Source organism: Lactuca sativa, chromosome 4 (assembly GCF_002870075.4).
Source record: "Lactuca sativa cultivar Salinas chromosome 4, Lsat_Salinas_v11, whole genome shotgun sequence".
NCBI classification, from domain to species: domain Eukaryota; kingdom Viridiplantae; phylum Streptophyta; class Magnoliopsida; order Asterales; family Asteraceae; genus Lactuca; species Lactuca sativa.
Genome location: NC_056626.2, coordinates 330291879 through 330315552, shown reverse-complemented (window position 1 = coordinate 330315552; position 23674 = coordinate 330291879).

Genomic DNA, 23674 nt, shown 5'->3' with positions numbered 1-23674 from the left:
CTTATATGCATTGATCCTCTCGTAATGATTATGCACAAAGTCATAAAGACTTGGCAACAATCATTACAGAGTATTCCAAAGGAGATCCACTCCTTGGAAATATCCTTCTTGCATTAAGTTTCCTTAATCTTTCACAGATTGAAAATTCTAACTTTGAAACATTTCCAGATTCCATTTTGACAATCACTTCTGACCAAGAGTTGCCTCCTTACAGATTATGTCAATATGGTCCTTCCAGAATTATCACTATACTTCCAACTGTCCTTGAGCAACCAATCTTTGGTAAACCTTAGATTGTCCTCGACAATTGTTTAATCCTTTTAGTCATATCCAGTTCTAAACCTTTTCCCTTCTTAATGCCCCAGGCATTTGGAAAATTTTAGAACGGATGATTATAGCACATGTAATCGATCCTATATCCGAAGCACACGATTCATGATGTCTCACATAAAGACTAAACTAGTCTTTTGCTATAATATTTCCATTTCAATTTGCCAAGTTCTCATAATTCAGATTATGAAAAGGGATGCCGTAATCATAATCGAATTTTAGAACGCAAATAATGGACCCATATACAGAATTTTCTTATGTTGTGCCTTTCCAACATGAAATTCATATATATATATCCTTGACTAAATGATTAAAACCTCACGATCTAAGCTTATAGATTTGAGATGAAGTATAATTTCCTCTCCCTTAATTATAGCAAAACAACTTTTCCAACCCCTGCAACCTCACGAATTGAAACTTTTTGTTTTCTATAATTAACATTGCTAACTTGCAATACTTATCATAATGATCATGCTCCCACTAACATGATGATTATTAGCATAACACTTATGCTCCCACTAGCTTTGACATGTACCCAGAAATCAGCTGGACTTGAAAATCAATACTTTATTGACTTTCTTACCAAAGTTCAGATTTCTGATACTAGATTGTTTTGATAAGACTTTATCAAAATCATACACCTTCCCTTAGATAGCACACTTGTGTATCTAAACAATTATGAAGAGGGATGCCGTAATCATAATGTTTAGACCTTTTTGCCACTTCTCACAAGTCCATGTTAGTGTGCCGGTTAACCACACGCGCTCCACTAACGACTTTGAGAATGCAAATATCACAATTGCTATCTAGCTAAAATCTACTTAGTGAAAGTGTTTCCTCACCATCATTTTCATGAATCGGAGAGAAACCTTATGACACTTAGATTTATATGGTGTATGAGTTCCTACCCATATGAATTTGTCAAAACCATAATCATAAGACAAAGATAATGACAACTCCAAAGCCATATGGATTGAACTCAATCTTAACTTCTTGCCACTTGGCAGCTCAAGGGCCTGCCATTGCTTCCAAGTTGTTATGCAACACATTGAGAACTCTAAGAACTCATATGCAAAGTCAACTTCAATTGGAATGGGCACAGTATATGTCAACACAATAGATTATAAACCTCAAATTGTGTGCTAGAGAAGAACTTTAGGTTTTATTCTTGATTAGTTCTTGAGACTTTCAAGACCTTTAAGACTCCCACTGTCCTCTTGACATATAAGACTCCCTTGTCAAATATCAAGAGATAGTGCGGATTCTAATCAAGAAAAACACTTTACCCAATTGGCCTAAGTTGGTCTTTGTTTTATCCAAAACATCACAACTTACCAATTTCAAATGTACAAGAGTAGAAAACTTTTACTCTTACATTTGACAAGTGTTTTAAACCTTCTTTAAGACATGTCACTCAAATGACAATCTTGGAGTATGACTCTAAGACTTGTATTGGAACGAAGTATGACTCATCTTCTTGATTTAACCACTTCAACAATTCAAGATCCCTCTTCTTAGTCATAAGAATGCACTAAGATTTCCTTAGAGAACTAATTGTGTTATGGTTTCTTAATCATTAAGATGATCACAAAAGCTGATACTAAAGTACTCTCCCATCTTTTCAGATTTGAGAAACTTTTATCCTTCTGCCTAAATTGATTCTTCTTATTCGCTCTGCCTTACATTGGAACCTTTTCCAATGTCTCAGAGTTACACTTAAGCTTGTAAGTATAATCATATTTACTGAGCTTTAGTAAACTATGACGAATAGTCTTATCAATCTTTTGTGGTGGACTTAATCAGTGCACAAGAATGTGTACTCGATCCCTTAGTCCTTTACTTGACTCACACATCCATGTGGCCGAGTAATTAGTCTTAATTTTCCAAAACTTGAAAGTTCTCATTCATCATGCTATACAACTTGCATGATTCCAAGTTCCGGTCCATTTGAAACTTGGGTGATGAGAATCTTTCCTTATTTGGTAAATCTAGACATTACCACAAATGAAAGAATCAATTTCATATTTCCACTCTTGCTTTTAATGGAATCATATAAGCAACAATTTTTTTCCTCAAATGCCATTGTAAGGATATTTTAAAATAAATAAAATCAAAAATTTTCCTTTTATTTTAAAACTTTGCGGAAAAACTTATCCTTACAATCCATATGAAAAACTTGTTGTTATCTATTCCTTAAGCAATATCTCATAACTCCTAAGAAGTAGCTCAAGAATCCGATCTTCAAACTATGCGATAGAAATCCATCTACGCCATCAGATTCAGCATATTCTTTCTTTAAGTTTCTTCACTTTTCTTTGATTCTTAAACATCACCATGTGACCCAGTCACATCATGTATCAAGAATCTCAGAATAGAAACTTAACAGAGTTAGATAGTGGAATTTACCTGAAGTAGAGTCAAACTTATTGACTTTAACATCCTTAGGTAAATTTGGCAGCTTCGTAACCAATGCCCCTTTCTTTGGCAATATAAACATATGGACCCTTTGATAAAGACACACAGGACTATCACAGACTTAGCTTTTTCTCTTTACCATTTGGTCAACCGAGTTGACTATGGCCGATCCCTTTCCATTGGGAAGAGAATGTTTTTCTGGATTTCCTGTGTCACTATTGTCAATGTCCATCAAGTTTTTAAGAAAGTTGATCTTAGCAAATAGATAAGATCATTAAGGGTCTTGTCATAGTCTGTTTCATAGGTGTCCCAAAGGAACTCACTATGTGACTTAGAAAGTGATTGAACCACCAACTTTCTCAAGACTTTGACACCCAACTCTCCCGGCTTGTCAATATGTGACTACATCTCCAAGATGTGCTCACACCTAGACCTTGCCTTGCCAATAGGGCTTGAGTGACCTTAAACTTTTCAAGAACTTGTGGGTTAGGGAGAATAATTGGAGGAGGAGAAAGAAGTATGATATCCATGGAACATCATCTTCATTAGGAAACCTTGTTTCAAGAGATTTGGGAAGATCATAAGTGTCTAAACCAGACATCTTTTGGGAGATATTCAAGATAGTTGATCTTAAGTCCTTAATATGACACCCAATATGAAATATTAAGGCTAGGACCCAACAAACTATTTTATAACTTAGAAGAGGTATGTCGTAATCCAAGCTATAAAATATTTGAAGGTAGGTGAATGACGATTCACCAATTTCCACCAAGATAAACGAAATGAATTATTAGGTTTTAATTGGTTTTGAAACTCCTAGATCTTTGAGATTCATTGAACTGTTCAATGGCATGTTTCAATCTCGAGTGTGCCCTTCAGGTTTTGTGACTGGGATGCCGAGGATCACAAAACAAGGTGTGAAGTAACCATGCAAATCACTTGGTACCCTTAATAAATTACCCCTCAATCGATGTGCCGGTTAACCACACACGCTCCATCGATACTATGATAAATATTAAGTCACCCTTTACCTACCTTGTTAAGTCCAAGTTAGTGTGCCGGTTAACCACACACGCTCCACTAACGACTTTGACAAAGTGTAAAGTGTAATTTCATGGATTAGCACCTTATTCACATTTTCCTAAGTAACTAAGATTGGGTATTATTAAAAGTTTAGTTACTTAGTATTTTTCATTAATACTTTTAATGAAGGGAGAATTCTAGTCCTGTCAAACCCGTTCGGCTAACGACCCTCCACCAGTCAAGCAAGCGGTGGGTGAGAGTGGACACCCATTAAGTTGCCATTTTATAGGCAACAACCTTATACCCACCTTATAGACCGGCTTCGTGAATGAGGCGTACTAGCGGTAAGACTAACTTTACTCTTATACATATATATATTATTAACTTATAATATTATAAAGTATAAGGGTTGAATTTTAACTTTTAAAATTCTAAGGGCTAACTTGGAATTAAAGTATTCATACTTGAAAACTTTTCAAATTCCAAAACTTGAGGGCAAGTTTTGAAACTATTCAAAACTAATTAATTCCATAACTTATGTGTTTAAAGTAGTTTTAATCCAAAAACTCTTCAAGTTCCATAACTTGAGGACAAGTTATGGAAGACTTTAAACTAATAAAAGAACTAACTTTTCCTTTATTTTATAACTTATGGATTTAATTATGGTTACATATTTTTCTTTAATGAAGTGACTCTTGAACTTTCATAACTTGAGGACAAGTTATGGAGTCATAAAAATTATTCATTGACACAAGACTCTTCATTTTGTAACCATTGCCAATTCTTATGATTTTTATGAGTCTTTAATGTGACTCTTCATGTAACTTGAGGACAAGTTACACAAACACATTTTATACTCAACTCTTAGATTAAAATGGATTGAAACAACTATTTCACTCAACATTTCTATTAATCCAAGCAACTCATAAGAACAAGATAATTCAAATCAACCTTTTTCATGTAATTAGTCTAAACCTTAAACTAATACAAAACATGAATCTATTGACAATTATCTTTGAAAATGGATTAGCATGAACATTACCACATCAAAAACAAGTTTATAAGTTCAAAAACAACTTAGGGTAATGTTCCTAGTCCATTTCTAGCCAAAAAACTCGAAAATATGCTGTCTGGGGGTCCAACTCGTCGAGTGCATGAACAAACTCGGCGAGTTGGATCGAATTCATCACTTTTTAGGCATGGACTCGTCGAGTCTCCTGATGGACTCGCCGAGTCTGATGGCCAGACAGCACCAGATTCGTTTTTTCAGCTTCTATTGCAGGTATAACAAGAAAACAAGCCTAGGCTCTGATACCACTGTTGGGTTTTGAGCATTCTAACACTCCTAAGTGTACATGCAACCCTAAATACCTTGGATCTATGTTTTCTCTATTATACATGCAAATAAGAACTTCCAAGGTATTATCCTAATCTAGCATACAAAACAATAACTATAGCAAGATAGAATACATACCTCTTTGATGTAGAAAGTCTTCATGAAGCTTGAGTGCCTAGTGCCCCAAGTGTGACACCTCAAATGGTTCACACAACACCAAATACACATGGAATAACTTGAGAGAAAACCCACACTTCATGAAATCGGCTAGCCCTTCTAGTACACCCACTAGTGCCGATTTTGGTGAATAATATGATGCTTATATAGTATGTTACAATTAGAGTTACACCATGTAAACCCTAATTGTCATGACCTTTCATTTCCATGACCCATGGGTTATGTAACCTCCATGGAGCATCCATGGACCATCCTATGGGTTTAACCCAACTTGATTATCCATGGAGCTTTGGCCCACTATATAAGTTATGGATGATTTGCACAATCAACCCATATATTTAATTAGTCTTCTTTTGATCACTTAATTAATCCTAGATTAATTCTTGATCAATACTAATTAAATACTATTATTCTTATTATTAATATACTAGAACTTATAATATATTAATAACTATAAGTGTCTTATTTCTCTCATTTAGTCTATCCAAGTGCATGATGCCATGCAACCCAAATGGACCATGCCGGGTCGGGTCAAGTCTTACCAATTATAGTTATGGACTTAGACATTAATCCAACATAAATATCATGGAGGATCAAACTTTAAAACTTACTAGTGTCGAGGGAGAGTAATTGACATCTCCAATTTGTCTCAAGGGGTAGTACTCGACGTATCCTACTCGTATTGAGCAAGAGCACTCGTCTTCTCCTACTGTGACAACCCAATATTTCAACTCTATGTAATGACTTAAAAAGTCAAGTATTGTAACCACCTTTGATATAATGAAATTAACTTCGAAAATAAAATGTCCAAAAGTATCTAATTAATTACCTACTATGTTAGATGTCATTAAACCGTGATCGTACGTAAAAAGAACGCCCGAATCTGACTTCGTATATGGAAGTTATAATTTTTCCAAGTTCGGCTTAGCAACAGACAGCTAAAAACTCGAAACGGAGATCGAGCGACTTTTGGCCGAAATGACCTAAATCAGAATCGAAGGTCTCGACAATGGTTTTTCAACAGTAAAAAGTCTGGCAAAACCAGACGTCGGATAATGAAGTTATGAATTTCTAACAAAATTTTATTACCACGACCTTTTAAAAATAAATAATAAAAATAATTTCAAAATTTGCTGATGGAGTCTAAACGAAAGTTGTAGAGCGTAGTCTCACCTACGCGTGGATATAACGAACGTCGAAAACGGAGTTCATAGGAAGAAAATATGAATTTTTGAAGTTTATTAAATAATAAAAAATAGAAATTTTAAATCAAAATTCGATATTATCCGAAGGAGGAGTCACCAGGCCGATCCGAGTTACGCCCATCGTACACTCGTACGCCTAGCGTACTCGAGGTCTAGGCCTCGGATCATCCACGTCGCCCCTATGCGAGGCTATGCCCCATCCCATCCAAAGTTCCGAAGCAGTCGAGGATGCGGTCACGCATGATGCACGCGTACGCCCAGCGTACTGAGGCGGTTCCCAGACCCTATAAAAGGGATGTGAGGGTTCCGGAGAAAAGGGCCAATTCCACTCATCTTTCTTGCGTTTTTGACTCGTTTTCCGTGCACGTGATATCCCGAAGCCCCGGTTTCCTTGCCCAAGTCCCGAAGGTCGTTTGTGCTCCCGAGATTCCCGAGAATCCCGAGAAAATCCACTTTCTCGAGTCGAAGTTCTGCTCGGTTTTCATCTCGCCTTCTCCGATCTTTCAATTGACTTCATACACTTTTAAATGTTTTATAAATGCTTTTATATGCTTTTAAGGGGGGGAATACAAGTAAAACACACGATTATTGTCGTGTGTTATATAAAGTTTCATTATACACTTTTTATCAAAGGAATCATATGTGACTTATAACTATTATAGGAAAACTTTCATATGCACAATACATCGGTAACATCTTGTCTTTTGAAATGAAAAATGTTGTTATATATATATATATATATATATATATATATATATATATATATATATATATATATATATATATATATATATATGTATATATATATATATATGTATATATATATATATATATATATATAAATCAAACACTCTGCTTGTACTGTATGATTAAGTGTCCATTTTTGGCACTACAAAAGTTATACTTTCATAACAAGTGAGCATTTCACTAGGGTTTACTATACAAACGAGACACACTTTTAGAAAACTATAATAGGTATAGTCTGACAGGAAAATCACGAAATTTTACATACTAGAAACACTATTTCAAAGAGATATATTCATATACAAGAACAAACGAACATTTTCACACGTAAATCTGTTTTATACTAAATTTTGTGAGACATTAAACTTCACGTACGTTCGAGTACACATTTTAGGTCCTGTATTATATACCAGAATCCCTTGGACGGGGAGCATGCTATTTGTGTATAGATATATACGGGATTGACAACCCCGTGCCCTAACTGTTAGCTACAGTACACCATTTGGGGTGACAAACGTCAAAACATTCCAACGCCTAAAGAACATTGCGTATAGGCAATTCCAGTCAATAGCATGGTTATAAAACTCACATGGAGTATTAAAAACACATTGATTTACGGGTTTTTCAGACGTCTTGGCGACTTTACACATACATAAATTAACTACTTTAGGCATGAAAAACATTATTGTGTTACAGTTTTGGAACTTCTAAACTGCCACCCACATACGGAAAAATATAAATTTTATAGAAACAAACATTGGTCTTGATAGAAGGCTACATTTATACTAGTAGAAAATATGGGACTTTCTAGAAAGAAACATACAAAAACAAAACATTTCATTTTAGTTCATACAAACATTGTCATTTAATACTTATGAAACTCACCAGCTTAAATGTTGATCTACTTTTTCAAAACTACTTGTATGTCCCAGGGATTCAGTAATAACAGGTAACAAACAACTTTTGAGGAAGGGACGTTGCGTCGCCAGTTTAAATTCATATTTTGGCATCATATTGTAATTGGTTTTGAACATGTACCTTTTAACAATGTAAACTTTCAATTATATATATGATGGTTATATTGCTTTCTTTACTATGTATTCCATTGTTACGGTACTACATGAAGTCATCCGCCCCCGAATGTTTCCTCCGTTCCGGTTTGGGGGTGTGACAGATTGGTATCAGAGCATTGTTTATAGTGAACTAAGTATATCGAACCACATAAGATATACAAACTATAAATGCTTAAGGGACTAATACCCTCTGACAAAACATTTTTTTTGTTTTACGCCTAAGCCGCGTTTCATTTAACGTAAATTGTTAGTTCATTTAAGTACAAATGCATGCATTCAACAACTTATTTTCATGATTATAGCTATACAACAAGTATTTAGACAAGTTGCACACTACGATTAAGACTCGATATATGTAATCAGATTTAGGCCAAATATAACATGATCAACTATATTTATCCGAGATCGGACCAATGTATATCGAGGAATGCTCGTAGTGAGCAACAAGTCGAAACTTACCAAAACATCACAAGGATCAAACACAAGAATTTAAATACTATAGGAGTATTTGCTACATAAAATATCTTAACTTACATGTTTAGTCTTACATGCTCCAAATTTTATTCAATTCTTATAACCCTATTCTCGTACAGTCAAATGGCTGGATTTCATCACCCCGGCTACCCCTACTATCCCAACCAAGGCAACGGGGGATGGATCGACGAGGATCCCGAGGAGGACGAAGAACCCATAGAATTGGATGAAGAAGAGGACTCTGGTACCGAATCAGAGCCGGAAGTAATCAACCCACCACCCGCACAACCTCCCGTCTTTATGAGAAACTTTCAAGGACCGACTCCCGTTTGGGGAAGTCACCTCCACCATTGGAGCCAACAACAAAGTCTATGCCCTCCCTACGGTATGTGTCGAGACTTCTACGATGTCCACGGCGGAGGTTCAGCCGATCGAGCACTCCCAGTCATGGTGGGCAAAATAGCCAAGCAATCCTACCAATCCGGAGTTCAAGCTAGCCGGATTCGGGAAGTCAACATGGAAGTAAAGGTTCACACTTCCGAAATCCGTAGGCTGGACAGAGCTCAGGACATTGCCCAACTCCAAACCAAAGCATTCCAAGCGCAAATGATTGCAGCCCTCTTCGAATTGAGGGAACAACAAGCCGCCTTCGATAGGCATCTTATGGAATCAAAGCAATCGGATGCGGAGTCAAGCTCCAAGCGCAACCTACGTCGCAAGTAGTGCTTGCCAAATTCCCAAATTTTTTTATAAGTTAGGACCTCGGCTAAAAGTTTTATTTTTCTTAAACATTGTAACCGGTCAAATTTTCGTGATCGTTGTATCAACTAATATATTAATATAATTGGCACGCTATTATTACTACGTTGAGTATTTCGTTCAATCCTTAAAATATTATGGAGAAACCATATGTTTGTTTCATATATTCGGATTTACGAATAACTTTCATTCTTCTATCTTTGAGACTCATACTATCATCTGTTGTTGAACTATAGCGATTTAGTTCATGAGACACGTTCATTGTCTATGCTATGGAATTCTTGTCTTTATCTTCTCAACCTATAGTTGAAGGATGCATCCGCGTAGAAACCTGAGACAAAACAACGGTGGGGAAGCACTTATAGCACCACTGCCTCCACCTCCTCAATTTGATGCTGCCATGTTCCAAGCAGCAGTCACAGCAGCTGTGGCGGCTGCCGTGTCACAAATCAATACCCCTGTTACTACTGGTTCGGGAATTAGCATACTTCCTTCCAACCATGGCGAGAGACATGGGCAACCCCGAGAGTGCACCTATAAATACTTTACGAATGCCAAACCCCGGATGTTTAATGGAACTGGTGGTGTGATGATTTTAAAGCAGTGGATCGAAAGAACAGAATCAGTCTTTGAAATCTACTCTTGTCCCGAGCACAGCAAAGTCATGTTTGCAACTTACACGCTTACTGATAGAGCTTTAACTTGGTGGAATGGCCACGTTAAGGTACTTACTCTGATAGTGGCGAATTCAATAAGCTGGGAGGGCTTAAAAATCATGCTGATGAGAGAGTATTGTCCACGAGGAGAGATTCAAAAACTCGAGCACGAACTCTGGACTCTTGGAATGATTGGTACCGACATAGCAACTTATACCAACATATTCTGCGATCTGGCAATCCTTTGCCCATATATGATTGCTCTTGAGAGCAAGAAAATAGAGAGATACATTTAGGGACTGTCGCCCCAAATTCAGTCAAGCGTGTTAGCTTCAAAACCTGACACTTTTGAAAGTGCCAAAGAGCTGGGACAATCTCTTATTGATCACGGAAATCATCAGAACTCAACAATTTCTGCACCAGAACCACTAAAGGGAAACAACAACAATAATAACAAGAAGAGAGGATGGAATAAGGGGAAGAGTGGGTCTTCCCAAGAATCCTCGAAGAAACAACAACTAGTTACATCGAATGCTGCTACTGTACCTACTACCGTTCCTACAAATCTCTACCCAACAAAGCCTTATGTGGGTAACCTTCCAAAGTGCACCAAATGCACTTACCACCACCATGGACCTTGTCGGGAAATGTATTGCTCCAACTACAACAGAAAGGGACACACTGTCCATTTTTAGAAGGCCCCCGTAAAGCCGATCACTCAAGTTCCCAATGTTGGTATAGGCCAAGCTTGCTACGGTTGTGGTGAGGTAGGCCACTACAAAAGAAACTGCCCGAAGGCAGCGAATACCGACGGAGTGGGACGAGTTTTGGCTATAGGCCACGAAGAAGCCGTAGCTGATCCTACAGTAGTTGCTCGTACGTTTCTTCTCGATAATTCATATGCATGCATACTATTCGATAGTGGAGCAGAGAGAAGCTTCGTGACCCAAAACATTATTCACTTACTTAAACATAAACCTAGCATGTTAGAAAAATCATTCATTGTAGAAATGGCAAACGGAAAAAACAGAAAACACTAACTGCATATACATGAGTTGTACATTAACTTTAGACGGCCATTCTTTCCCAATCAACCTCATGCCAGTCCAAATTAAAGGTTTCGACATCATAGTCGGCATGGATTGGTTAAGTCTTCTTCCCGCCGACATCATGTGCTTTGAAAAAGCAGTTCGTCTTAATCTCCCTAACGATGAAACATTAGTGATTTACGGCGACAAATCAAGTACAAACCTTTGCATCATTTCGTGCATCCAAGCTCGAAAGTGTTTGCGGAAGGATTATCATGCATTTCTTCCACACATCGTCGATAAAAGTCAGGAAGTAAAGGACATTAAGAGCATTCCAAAAGTACGCGACTTTCCCGATATCTTTCCAGAAGAACTACCGGGATTACCACCGCAACGTCAAGTCGAGTTTAGAATCGACTTAGTTCCAGGGGCTACCCCAGTAGCAAAATCGCCTTATCGTCTGGAACCAGCAGAGATGCAAGAACTTTCTAGTCAGCTTAACGAACTCCATCAAAAAGGATTCATTAGACCAAGCTTCTCAACTTGGGGAGCACCGGTCTTGTTTGTAAAGAAGAAAGACGGATCGTTCCGTATGTGCATTGACTACAGAGAACTGAATAAGCTTACCGTCAAAAATCGTTACCCTCTACCCCGCATTGACGACCTATTTGATCAGCTTCAAGGACCAAACTACTTCTCAAAGACAGATCTACGATCCATATATCACCAATTACGAGTACTAGAGGAGGATATTTCCAAGACAGCCTTCCAAACTCGTTATGGACACTACGAATTTGTAGTGATGCCGTTCGGATTAACCAACGCACCAGAGGTATTCATGGACCTAATGAATAGGGTGTGTCGTCCTTAATTGGATCGGTTCGTCATCGTCTTCATCGATGATATACTTATCTACTCCCAAAGTAAGGAAGAGCATAGTCAGCACCTACGAAAAGTCTTAGAAACATTACGATCAGAGAAGCTCTATGCGAAGTTCTCTAAATGTGAATTTTGGATTCGAAGAGTCGAATTTATGGGCCACGTTGTTAGCGAAAAGGGGATACACATGGACCCCTCCAAAATTAAGGCCATTGAGAACTGGTCGGCACTGAAGACGCCTATAGAGATTCATCAATTTCTAGGTCTCGCTGGCTACTATCGCAGATTCATAAAGAACTTCTTTGGCCTTGCGAAACCTCTTACTACATTGAACCAAAAAGGTGTGGCCTTTGACTGGGAAGCAAAACAAGAGAAGGCATTCCAAACACTGAAACAGGCCTTGTGAACCACACCGATACTATCCCTCCCCGAAGGGATAGAAGATTTCGTAGTGTATTGCGATGTATCAAATCAAGGACTTGGTTGTGTTCTTATGCAAAGAGTGAATGTTATTTCCTATGCCTCCCGTCAGCTTAAGGTACACGAAGTAAACTATACAACACACGATCTTCAGTTAGGAGCAGTGGTATTTGCTCTGAAGATCTGGAGACACTACCTGTATAGAACAAAGAGTACTATCTTCACCGACCACAAGAGCCTTCAACACATTTTCGATCAGAAGGAGCTCAACATGCGACAACGACGATGGGTCGAGCTAGTCAATGACTACAAATGTGAAATTCGTTATCATCCTGGCAAGGCCAATGTAGTAGCTGACACCCTCAGTCGAAAAGAATACACTGGTCGGAGAGTCAAATCTCTGACTATGACTATCCATTCCCACTTATCCACACAAATTAAGGAGGCTCAACTGGAAGCTTTACGACCTGAAAATGTGATGGGTGAATCCCTGAGAGGAATGGAAAAGAATCTAGAAATCAAGGGTGGCGGAGCATATTATCTCATGGACCGTATCTGGACACCGAAACATGGTGGCTTCAGAGACGTGGACATGACCGAAGCACACAACACGAGATATTCCGTTCACCCAGGTTCATATAAAATGTATCTGGATCTTAAGAAACTGTACTGGTGGCCTAACATGAAAGCAGAAATTGCTACCTACGTAAGTAAATGCCTTACTTGCGCTAAGGTTAAGGTCAAGTATCAGAAACCTTCAGGATTACTACAACAACTAGAGATACTGGAATGGCATGGGATATCCATCTACCCCTTGTTGAATTTTCATACAACAATAGTTATCATACGAGCATAAAGGCTTCTCCATTTAAAGCCCTCTATGGCCGTAAGTGCAGGTCCCCTCTGTGTTGGGCTGAAGTTGGCGACACACAGTTAGCTAAAGGACGAATTCCTGAGAGTAATCTCATCGGTCCAGAAATCATACGAGAAACGACAGAGAAGATCGTTCAGATTCGTGAACGGTTGAAAGCCTCTAGAGACCGACAGAAAAGCTACGCTGACCAAAGGAGGAAACCTTTGGAATTCCAGGTAGGAGACCGCGTTCTATTGAAGGTCTCACCGTTGAAAGGCTTAACACGCTTTGGGAAGCATGGAAAGCTAAATCCAAGATACATAGGGCCTTTCGAGATTCTCGCCAGAATCGGCCCTGTAGCTTACAAACTCAATCTACCACGTGAACTTAGTAACATACATCTAACCTTCCACGTATCGAACTTGAAAAAGTGTCTTTCCAATGAGACTCTTGTTATTCCACTCGACGTGATCGAGATCAACGAGAGCCTCAACTTTGTGGAAGAACCGATAGAAATCATGGACCGAGAGGTCAAACAAACGAAACAAAGTCACATACCCATCGAGAAGGTTCGCTGGAACGCCAAGCGAGGACCTGAATTCACATGGGAACGCGAAGATCAGATAAAACAAAAGTACCCTCACCTTTTTCTCTGATTTCCTAGTATCTTTCTTACTTTAAATTTCGGGACGAAATTCCCTCTAACGAGGGGATGATGTGACAACCCGATATTTCAACTCTATGTAATGACCTAAAAAGTCAAGTATTGTAACCACTTGTGATATAATGAAATTAACTTCGAAAATAAAATGTCCAAAAGTCTCTAATTAATTACCTACTATGTTGGATGTCATTAAACCGTGATCATACATAAAAAGAACGCCCAAATCTGACTTCGTATATGGAAGTTATGATTTTTCCAAGCTCGGCTTAGCGACAGACAGCTAAAAATTCGAAACGGAGATCGAGCGACTTTTGGCCGGAATGACCTAAATGAGAATCGAAGGTCTCGACAATGGTTTTTCAACGGTAAAAAGTCTGGCAAAAACAGACGTCGGATAATGAAGTTATGAATTTCTAACGAAATTTTCTTACCGCAACCTTTTAAAAATAAATAATAAAAATAATTTAAAATTTTGCCGACGGAGTCTAAATGAAAGTTGTAGAGCGTAGTCTCACCTACGCGTGGATATAAAGAACGTCGAAAACGGAGTTCATATGAAGAAAATATGAATTTTTGAAGTTTATTAAATAATAAAAATATAAATTTTAAATCAAAATTCGGTATTATCCGAAGCAGGAGTCACCAGGCCGATCTGAGTTACACCCAGCGTACTCGAGGTCTAGGCCTCGGATCACCCACGTAGCCCCTATGCGAGGCTATGCACCGTCCCATCCAAAGTTCCAAAGCAGTCGAGGATGCGGTCACGCATGACGCACGCGTACGCCCAACGTACTGAGGCGGTTCGCAGCCCCTATAAAAGGGATGCGATGGTTCCGAAGAAAACGGGCATTTTCCTCTCATCTTTCTTGCATTTTTGCCTCGTTTTCCGTGCACGTGATATCCCGAAGCCCCTGTTTCCTTGCCCAAGTCCCGAAGGTCGTTTGTGCTCCCGAGATTCCCGAGAATCCCAAGAAAATCCGCTTTCTGGAGTCGATGTTCTGCTCGGTTTTCATCTCGCCTTCTCTGATCTTTCATGTGAGTTCATACCCCTATAATCCACACTTTTAAATGTTTTATAAATGCTTTTATATGCTTTTAAGAGGGGGGGGGGGGAATACTAGTAAAACACACGATTATTATTGTGTGTTATATAAAGTTTCGTTATACACTTTTTATCAAAGGAATCATATGTGATTTATAACTATTATAGGAAAACTTTCTTATGCACAATATATCGATAACATCTTGTCTTTTGAAATGAAAAATGTTTATATATATATATATATATATATATATATATAGAGAGAGAGAGAGAGAGAGAGAAATCAAACACTCTACTTGTTTGTATGAATAAGTATCCATTTTTGGCACTACAAAAGTTATACTTTCATAACAAGTGAGCATTTGACTAGGGTTTACTATACAAACGAGACACACTTTTAGAAAACTATAATAGGTATAGTCTTACAAGAACATCACGAACTTTTACATACTAGAAACACTATTTCAAAGAGATATATTCATATACATGAACAAACGAACATTTTCACACGTAAATCTCTTTTATAATAAATTTTGTGAGACATTAAACTTCACGTACGTTCGAGTACACATTTTAGGTCCTGTATTATATACCAGAATCCCTTGGACGGGGAGCATTGTGTTTGTGTATAGATCTATACAGGATTGACAACCCCGTGCCCTGACTGTTAGCTACAGTACACCATTTGGGGTGACAAACGTCAGAACATTCCAACGCCTGAAGAACATTGCATATAGGCAATTCTAGTCAATAGCATGGTTATAAAACTCACATGGAGTATTAAAAACAAATTGATTTACGGGTTTTTAAGACGTCTTGGCGACTTTACACGTACATAAATTAACTACTTTAGGCATGAAAAACATTATTGTGTTACAGTTTTGGAACTTCTAAACTGCCACCCACATACGGAAAAACATAAATTTTATAGAAACAAACATTGGTCTTGATACAAGGCTACATTTATACTAGTACAAAATATGGGATTTTCTAAGAAGAAACAAACAAAAACAAAACATTTCATTTTAGTTCATACAAACATTGTCATTTAACACTTATGAAACTCACCAGCTTAAATGTTGATCTACTCTTTCAAAACAACTTGTATGTCGTAGGGATTTAGTAATAACAGGTAACAAACAGCTTTTGAAGAAGGGATGCAGCTACGCCAGTTTAAATTCATATTTTGGCATCATAATGTAATTGGTTTTGAACATGTACCTTTTAGCAATGTAAACTTTCAATTATATATATATATATATATATATATATATATATATATATATATATATATATATATATGATGGTTATATTGCTTTCTTTACTATGTATTCAATTGTTACAGTACTACATGAAGTCATCCGCCCCTGTATGTTTCCGCCGTTCCGGTTTGGGGGTGTGACACCTACTCAAGTCAAGGGGGAGTTACTGCCTTCACAAGCTGGTGTAGAAGGAGAGCAAGAAACATTGAATCCATTGGTTGAGGGGAAGCTAATTGGAACAAATCATGACAATGATAACGATGCTCATGGTGATGAATATCATGATGTTATTGATAATATGGCCATTGCATATGAATTGTTTGAAGCTAAGGAAACATTTGAAGATGCACCTTTGGATTTTGATCCAACATTTCCTCCTATGGGGAAATGGACTCATGGTCATCTTAAAGTACAAATTCTTGGTGATCCTAGTTTTGGTATTTTAACATGAGCATAGGTTCGATCTAGGAATGATGTTCTTAATGTTCATCAAGAATATTCAATGTTCATTATTTTTATGTCAAAATTCAAACCGGAAATAGTTAAGAATGCATTAGAACATCTCGATTGGGTTGTTACAATGCAATCCGAGTTGGATGAATTCAAGAGAAACAAAGTTTGGAGGTTAATTTTTAAACCTGGAAATGTTTCAATTGTTGGTTTAAAAGGGGTCTTTAAAAATAAAATAGATAAATAGGGTAATTTGGTTCGTAATAAATATTAGTCGTAAAATGTAATTCACAACAAAAGGGAATTGATTACGAAGAAACTTTTTCCCTGTCGCTAGACTCAAGACTGTACGAATTATTCTTGCTTATGCAACTCATAAGAATTTTGACGTATATCAAATGGATTTAAAGTGTGCATTTCTCAATGATGTACTTGAAGAGACGGTCTATGTTGAGTAGCTAACTGGATTCATAAATGATAAGTTTCCTGATCATTGTTATATCCTTGACAAAGTTGTTTATGGTTTAAAAAAAGCACATCATGCTTGGTATGCTACACTAAACAATTTTTTGAAAATCAATAAATTTGAGCAACGATTAGTAGATCCCCGGTGATCATCTCATGCTTGTTCAAATTTATGTTGATGACATAATATTAGGTTCTATAGACCCTTCATCGTGAAAGGAATTTGAGGATCTTAAGAAGAGTCAATTCAAAATAAGCATGATGAGGAAGGTCAGCCATTTCCAGGGATTGAATATTCATCAAAGAAGGGAACAAATCTTTATTAATGAAGAAAGCTATAGGTGTAACCTGCTTGGATGTTTTGGAATGACAAATTGCTCAAACATGAAAGTACCCTTGTCACTCGGAACTCGTTTAATTCCTTCATTGGATAAGCTAGTTGTTGATCTTAAAACATACCAAAGCATGATTGGTTTGTTATTATATTTAACTGCAAGTCAACCTCATATTATGTTTTCGGTTTGTAATTGTGCTAGGTACCTAGCAAATCCTAGGGACCTCTTCTCACTTTCGTTAAGAATATTTTTTGCTACCTTCATAGAAATCCAATTCTTGGATTATGGTATCCAACGAACACATGATTCTTTATTCAATCATATTTTGATGTTGATAGGGTTGTCAATTGGATCGCAAAAGCACTACATGCAAATGTCAATTCTTAGATGGAAAGCTTGTGAGCTGGAAGTTTAAAAAATAGGTGTGTCTATCGATTTCAACAGCCGAGGCTGAATATATTATTTTTGCTACCTATACGACGCAAGTGATTTGGATTCCAAACCAATTGTGTGACTATGCGATAAATACGAAGAATATACCTTTGTTTTGTGATTCTCAAAATGAAATTCTCATATGTAATAATCCTGTTCAACATTCCAAAACAAAACATATTGTACTTACATACCATTTCATCAAAGATCATGTTGAGTATGGCAATATCGAAGTACATTTTGTTAAACCAACAGATCAATTAGCTTAAATTTTTACAATACCACTTGATGCAAAGTTGTTTTTAAGAATTTCAAATGGATTAGGAATGATGGAAGTTTGTTATGTTCCAATCTCTGACTAATCTTTGTTGTTTTTTAATTAGGAAATTTTGATGGACATTTATTATCGATAAGGTATTATTCAGAGATTACTGTTCACATTTAGCGATTCGATACTGCTCGTTTTCAATATCCGCTTTGATTCATTCAACGGATGTTGCCAAATAAGGATTGTGATAACGATTAAGGAGTCGTAACTAATCATAATCCGTTATTGAGTGGAAAATAATAACAATAGTGATTATTTATGACTACTCGTAAGGTATTCGTAAGTGGGACATAATAACGAGTGGTGTGTCCTGATGACTACTTGTTATCAATTGCGAGTGATTGGCGTTTACAACTGAAAGCATACTCGTTACGAATTGCAAGTGGTTGACATTTATGAGTGGAAGGCTACTAATTACCAATTGCATTGAGTTGGTGTTTACGGGTAGATTGCTATTCGTCATCAATATCAAGTGGTAACAATAGGTAATTTTTTTTTGAAAAATATATTTTTGTTTAATTTTTTACTTTTCATTTTATAAAACCTCTAAAATATTTTCTTCATTTTTGTCTTTTAATTTCATAAAATTTCAAAGCTATAAAAATATTTTCTTTAGTTGTGCTTTTGTATTTTTGATTGGGAGTCCATTATGAAACATGTTTTTCGTAAGCATGACAATGCAAATATCAATAGGGATGAGGTACAATTCGTAACCCGTCACTATTTAAGTGTCCTTAAAAGCATATTGCAACATGCTGTCCAATACCTCATTGACTCGTTGTGTTTGAAGCCTTAAAGAAATTCTGCTTACAAAAATTTTCTCCGAATAGGTTGTGCTCACAATAGTCCTTGATTTACCTTACTCTTCTCACTTTGAGTTAAGAGATGGTTGCAAGGTCCTATTATTTGCATAGTTACAATGTATTTTCATAAGCAATCTTTTTCACCCTGAACTTCTTACACTTGCATAAACAAGTGACTCATACCCCATGCAATTTTGGTCTAAAACAACTAGGATGTAGGTATGTCACAATTCTATGTTTATGATCCTAAATCATTTTTCCATGATAGGGGTGATACCTAACTAACTTCAACTTTGTGAATTGACGATGAACATTTATTGTTGAAGATTTTAACGAAACCTTATGTTTCAATGTACCATTTTCAATGTTCAAAATCTCATTTTCATTTCTTTCTAAAAATATCTAACTCTTCATTTTTATGAAATGAGATTTCATATGAACATTTGTCTTGCTCTTTTGCTACTATTTTTTTTCAATGTTACTTGTTCTTGACTACACTGGCCATACAAGTTTTTTCTTACAACTATTCGTTCGTATGAAGCCACCTAAAGAGCTTATTATAAGAGGCCATTCGATAATTCTTTATAAGTATTTGATTGTAATTCATGGAACACCACACAAGCAATTTAACATCTCTCTTGATGATGAATAGAGAATCTTTGCCCGTGATATTTTTACTTTTTATATCAAAGTTTCTTGATATAACAAAATCCAAAATTTTCTTATTTTGATTCTATATTTTAGTTTGGAACACTTTAGCACTGAAATCCTCGAGGTTATGGGTATTACCAACTCAAATGTTGATTTTTCAAAGTTTGGGAAATGATTTCACTTACAATTACCATAACTTGATGAGCCTAACCTCCATATCGACGAATGTGTCTCGGCTCGTAACGAAAAGGGGTGACGGTTCAATTCTCTTGGTAATGCACAATTAGCCGTTGGATGGGACGTTACTATTGATTTATCGTGGATCAAGAAAAGCGCTCATTACTTATACATGTGGAAATAGGGGTGATGTTGTTTCAGCTACTTACTTTACGGTAATAAAAGATAGGGTGATCCTTCACTTAACCTTTTCTGATTTGCGGTATTTATGGAAGAACCCTAATTCTTCTTTATGTTTAAAATCAAAATTTCCTTGATCATCATGTATATTATTAACAAAATTATTGATCGATTCAATACCATCAAAGACCAAATTTCTATGACATCAATGAAAATTCAATCGATCACTAACTGGTTTGATCTAGTGTTTGAAAATTATCTTGAAGAATTACAAATGCTTGTTCAATGTATAATGGATTCTTTCTAGCTCATGCTCTATCTGCTTTGTTTTTTGTACCGGTGAAGTAGTTTTCACTTGCAACTTCTACTATTGTGTACATAAAATCTGTGGGGATTATCATATTCCAGATGGAATCCCAAAACAATAAGCGTTTGAGAAAGAAATAATTTGCCCAAATTTTTCAGTTTCAATTAGAAGGACAGTTTGAAACTACTACAACTGAACAGATTCTCCATATGTTCAATGAAATGGGATATCAGCCTTCAATCATGCTTGTGAGTAGTTTCAAGAAGGTGAATCTTCCAAGCATTTGGAATTTCTTCTTCAGGATTATGCTTAGATGTTTAACTAGTCGGAGTGCTAGCATGGATAAAGCAAAGCATCAATTCTATTCAATCATGGCAGGTTTATATTACAAAATGCAAGTTGATTATGCATCATTGCACTAGGTAGAGTTCTTTGCTTCAATTTCGCACTCTAAAATGACAACTGTGATCTCGAATGCTCGGTTTGTGAGTCTTATTTTAAAAGAAGTCTATAGCCAATCAGGTACTCTTTTTCTTGCAGATGCTGAGGTTGCACAATTTCCTCATATTTTCATTCCTAAATCTATAATCTATGATCCACCTATTTTCCTTGTGGTTAGTTGAATTCCTGCTGCTATGCTTAACCTAATGTCACCTGTGAATTTAATTTGGGTCACTTACAAAGATTCTATGAATATTACTTATTTTGGTGCAATCCATAAGAAAGTCACTTTTCAAGAAGGAACTTCTACAAACTCGCAAGTTACGAAGAATAAAAATAAGTCTAAGCCTAAAGCTGTTGAGAAAGAGGCTTCTACAAAAAATGTTCCTATGAGGTCTTCGAAACGAAAGTTGTTGATAAGACAATCGAGAAAAGTGCTATGGAAGATTCTACTCAAGAGGTTTTTCCTACAAAACCTAAAAGATTATGATGAAAGTCAAATCCCGAGGAGAAGTTCCTGAAGTTGTTGATCATGAAAAGAAGTGCAAAGGTGTTGGTGTCTTGAAAAGCTTTCAGAAGTTTAAAGCTTTAACTACTGATGAGCCATCAACAAAAACTCCCATACCATTGGGAACCATTGAAACAGATAGAGATAGTAAAGATACAGAAGATGATACAGTCAAGAAGGATACTGATACATTTCATACTTCAGCATGTAAGGATACCAATGTCAAATAGAATTTCAAGGAGATAAGTATTCCTAATGTCATTGGGATCACATCTTATGTGGATCCAAACATCGATTCTAGTGAATCTATTCAATCTTGAATTCCTGAGAATACACTTGTGACACAACCCGAAATTAATATTTTCGAGTCCAGTATGGAGGCAGGTATTACTTCAAACATCACTAAGAACGTATCTAATACGGACTCAATTGTTAATATGGGTGAAGGGATTCCGACATCTACTCTCAATACTTCAGTTGTTACACCACCACTTCCACCACCTTCATCACCACCACCTACTTTTACGATCATTCCTACTTCCGTTCCTGTTGTTTCTCCAACTTTCAAGAAGATATGCAAGAGCCTATTACGACTTGGTTTTCATCCCAATCATTTGAACAATAGGTCACCTTTAATGAAGATGAAAATGAAAATGATGTATATATATATATATATATATATATATATATATATATATATATATATATATCCAAATTAGAACATAGTACAAGAGGTTTGAAAAGTTTCATGGGACGAATTTGGGTCCCTAATTCGGTGATGTACAAAAAAATATTATTACATAATGCACATTTCACTTGATATTTGGTTCATAACAGGATTACAAAAATATACCGCACTTTAAAATCTATGTACTGGTGGCCATGAATGAAGAGAGAAAGATAGGAAAGTATGTGGACGAAGGTTTAACATGTTTACAAGCGAAGTCAAATTATTAAAATCCTTATGGTGAATTATAACCATTGACAATTCTGAGAAGAAAGAGGGACAACATTACTATAGACTTCATTATGAAGTTTCCCTAAACCTCACACAGATATGATTCCATTTGGGTTGTAGTTGACTGAATAGGTAAGTCTGCTAAAAAATAAGAGAAAGTTATACTACCAAGTGATTAGCCAAAGAATATATTAATGAAGTAGTAATATGACGCAGAATACCTACCTCTATTGTCATAGGAAATGATGGTAGATTTACATTGAGGTTTTGGCAAAGATTTTAAGAACAAATGGGATTGAAAGTGTTAATTACTTCTGCCTATCACCCGTAAACTGATAGGTAAAGTGAGAAAACTATTCAAACATTAGAGGATATGTTTAGTGCATGTAAAATAGATTTTGGAGGAGTTGGGATGATCAATTGCCCTTAGTGGAATTTGCATATAATAATAGTTACTATTCAAGTAAACAAATGGATTGTATGCTACTTTGTATGCAGCACCGTGTAGAACTCCCACTAGTTGGACTGAAGCTCGAGAGAGATTGATTGCTAAATTTGATTTCATGGAAGAAATGAAAAGAAAGATTAAATAGATTCAAGAAAGCATGAGAGTTACTCAAGATTTCAAAAAGCAATATGCTAACAAATGTCAAAAACTAATATAATTTCGGGTTGGAGATAAAGTGATGTTAAAGGGAAGCCCATGGAAGGGTTTGTTCCGTTTTGGAAAAAAGGGAAAATTAAATCCTCGATTTATTGGACCTTTTGAGATCACACAAAGATTTGGAGAAGTTGCATATCATCTAAATATGCCAAGTGAATTTGAAGGTATTCATAATGTATTCCAAGTGTCGTGTTTACGAAAGACATTATTTGACATGTCACAAGAAGTATCGTTGAATAAGGAAGAGACAGATAAGAATTTAAGGTATCAAGAACAACCAGAAGAAATATTAGAGAAAAAGTATACAAAGATACAAAATAAAAATATTGGACTTGTGAAATTGAAATGGCGACATCATAGAGGAGCATATGTTAAATAGGAATCTGAAGAAGAATTTAAAGTGAAATACTCACACTTATTTTAATTAGATTTCGGAGACGAAATCCTTTTAAGAGGAAGAAAGCTTATGACACTTTTTTTATTAGAGTAAGTTATAAATGGTGACTAAGTAATAGTATGAAATATTGTATGTGAATGTGTTAAAAGTTAGTAACATTGGAGTAGAAGTGTTTAGGCCAAAAAGGGTATTTTGGTTATTTTGATTAAATAATGAAATTGAGTATATTTGTGAAATC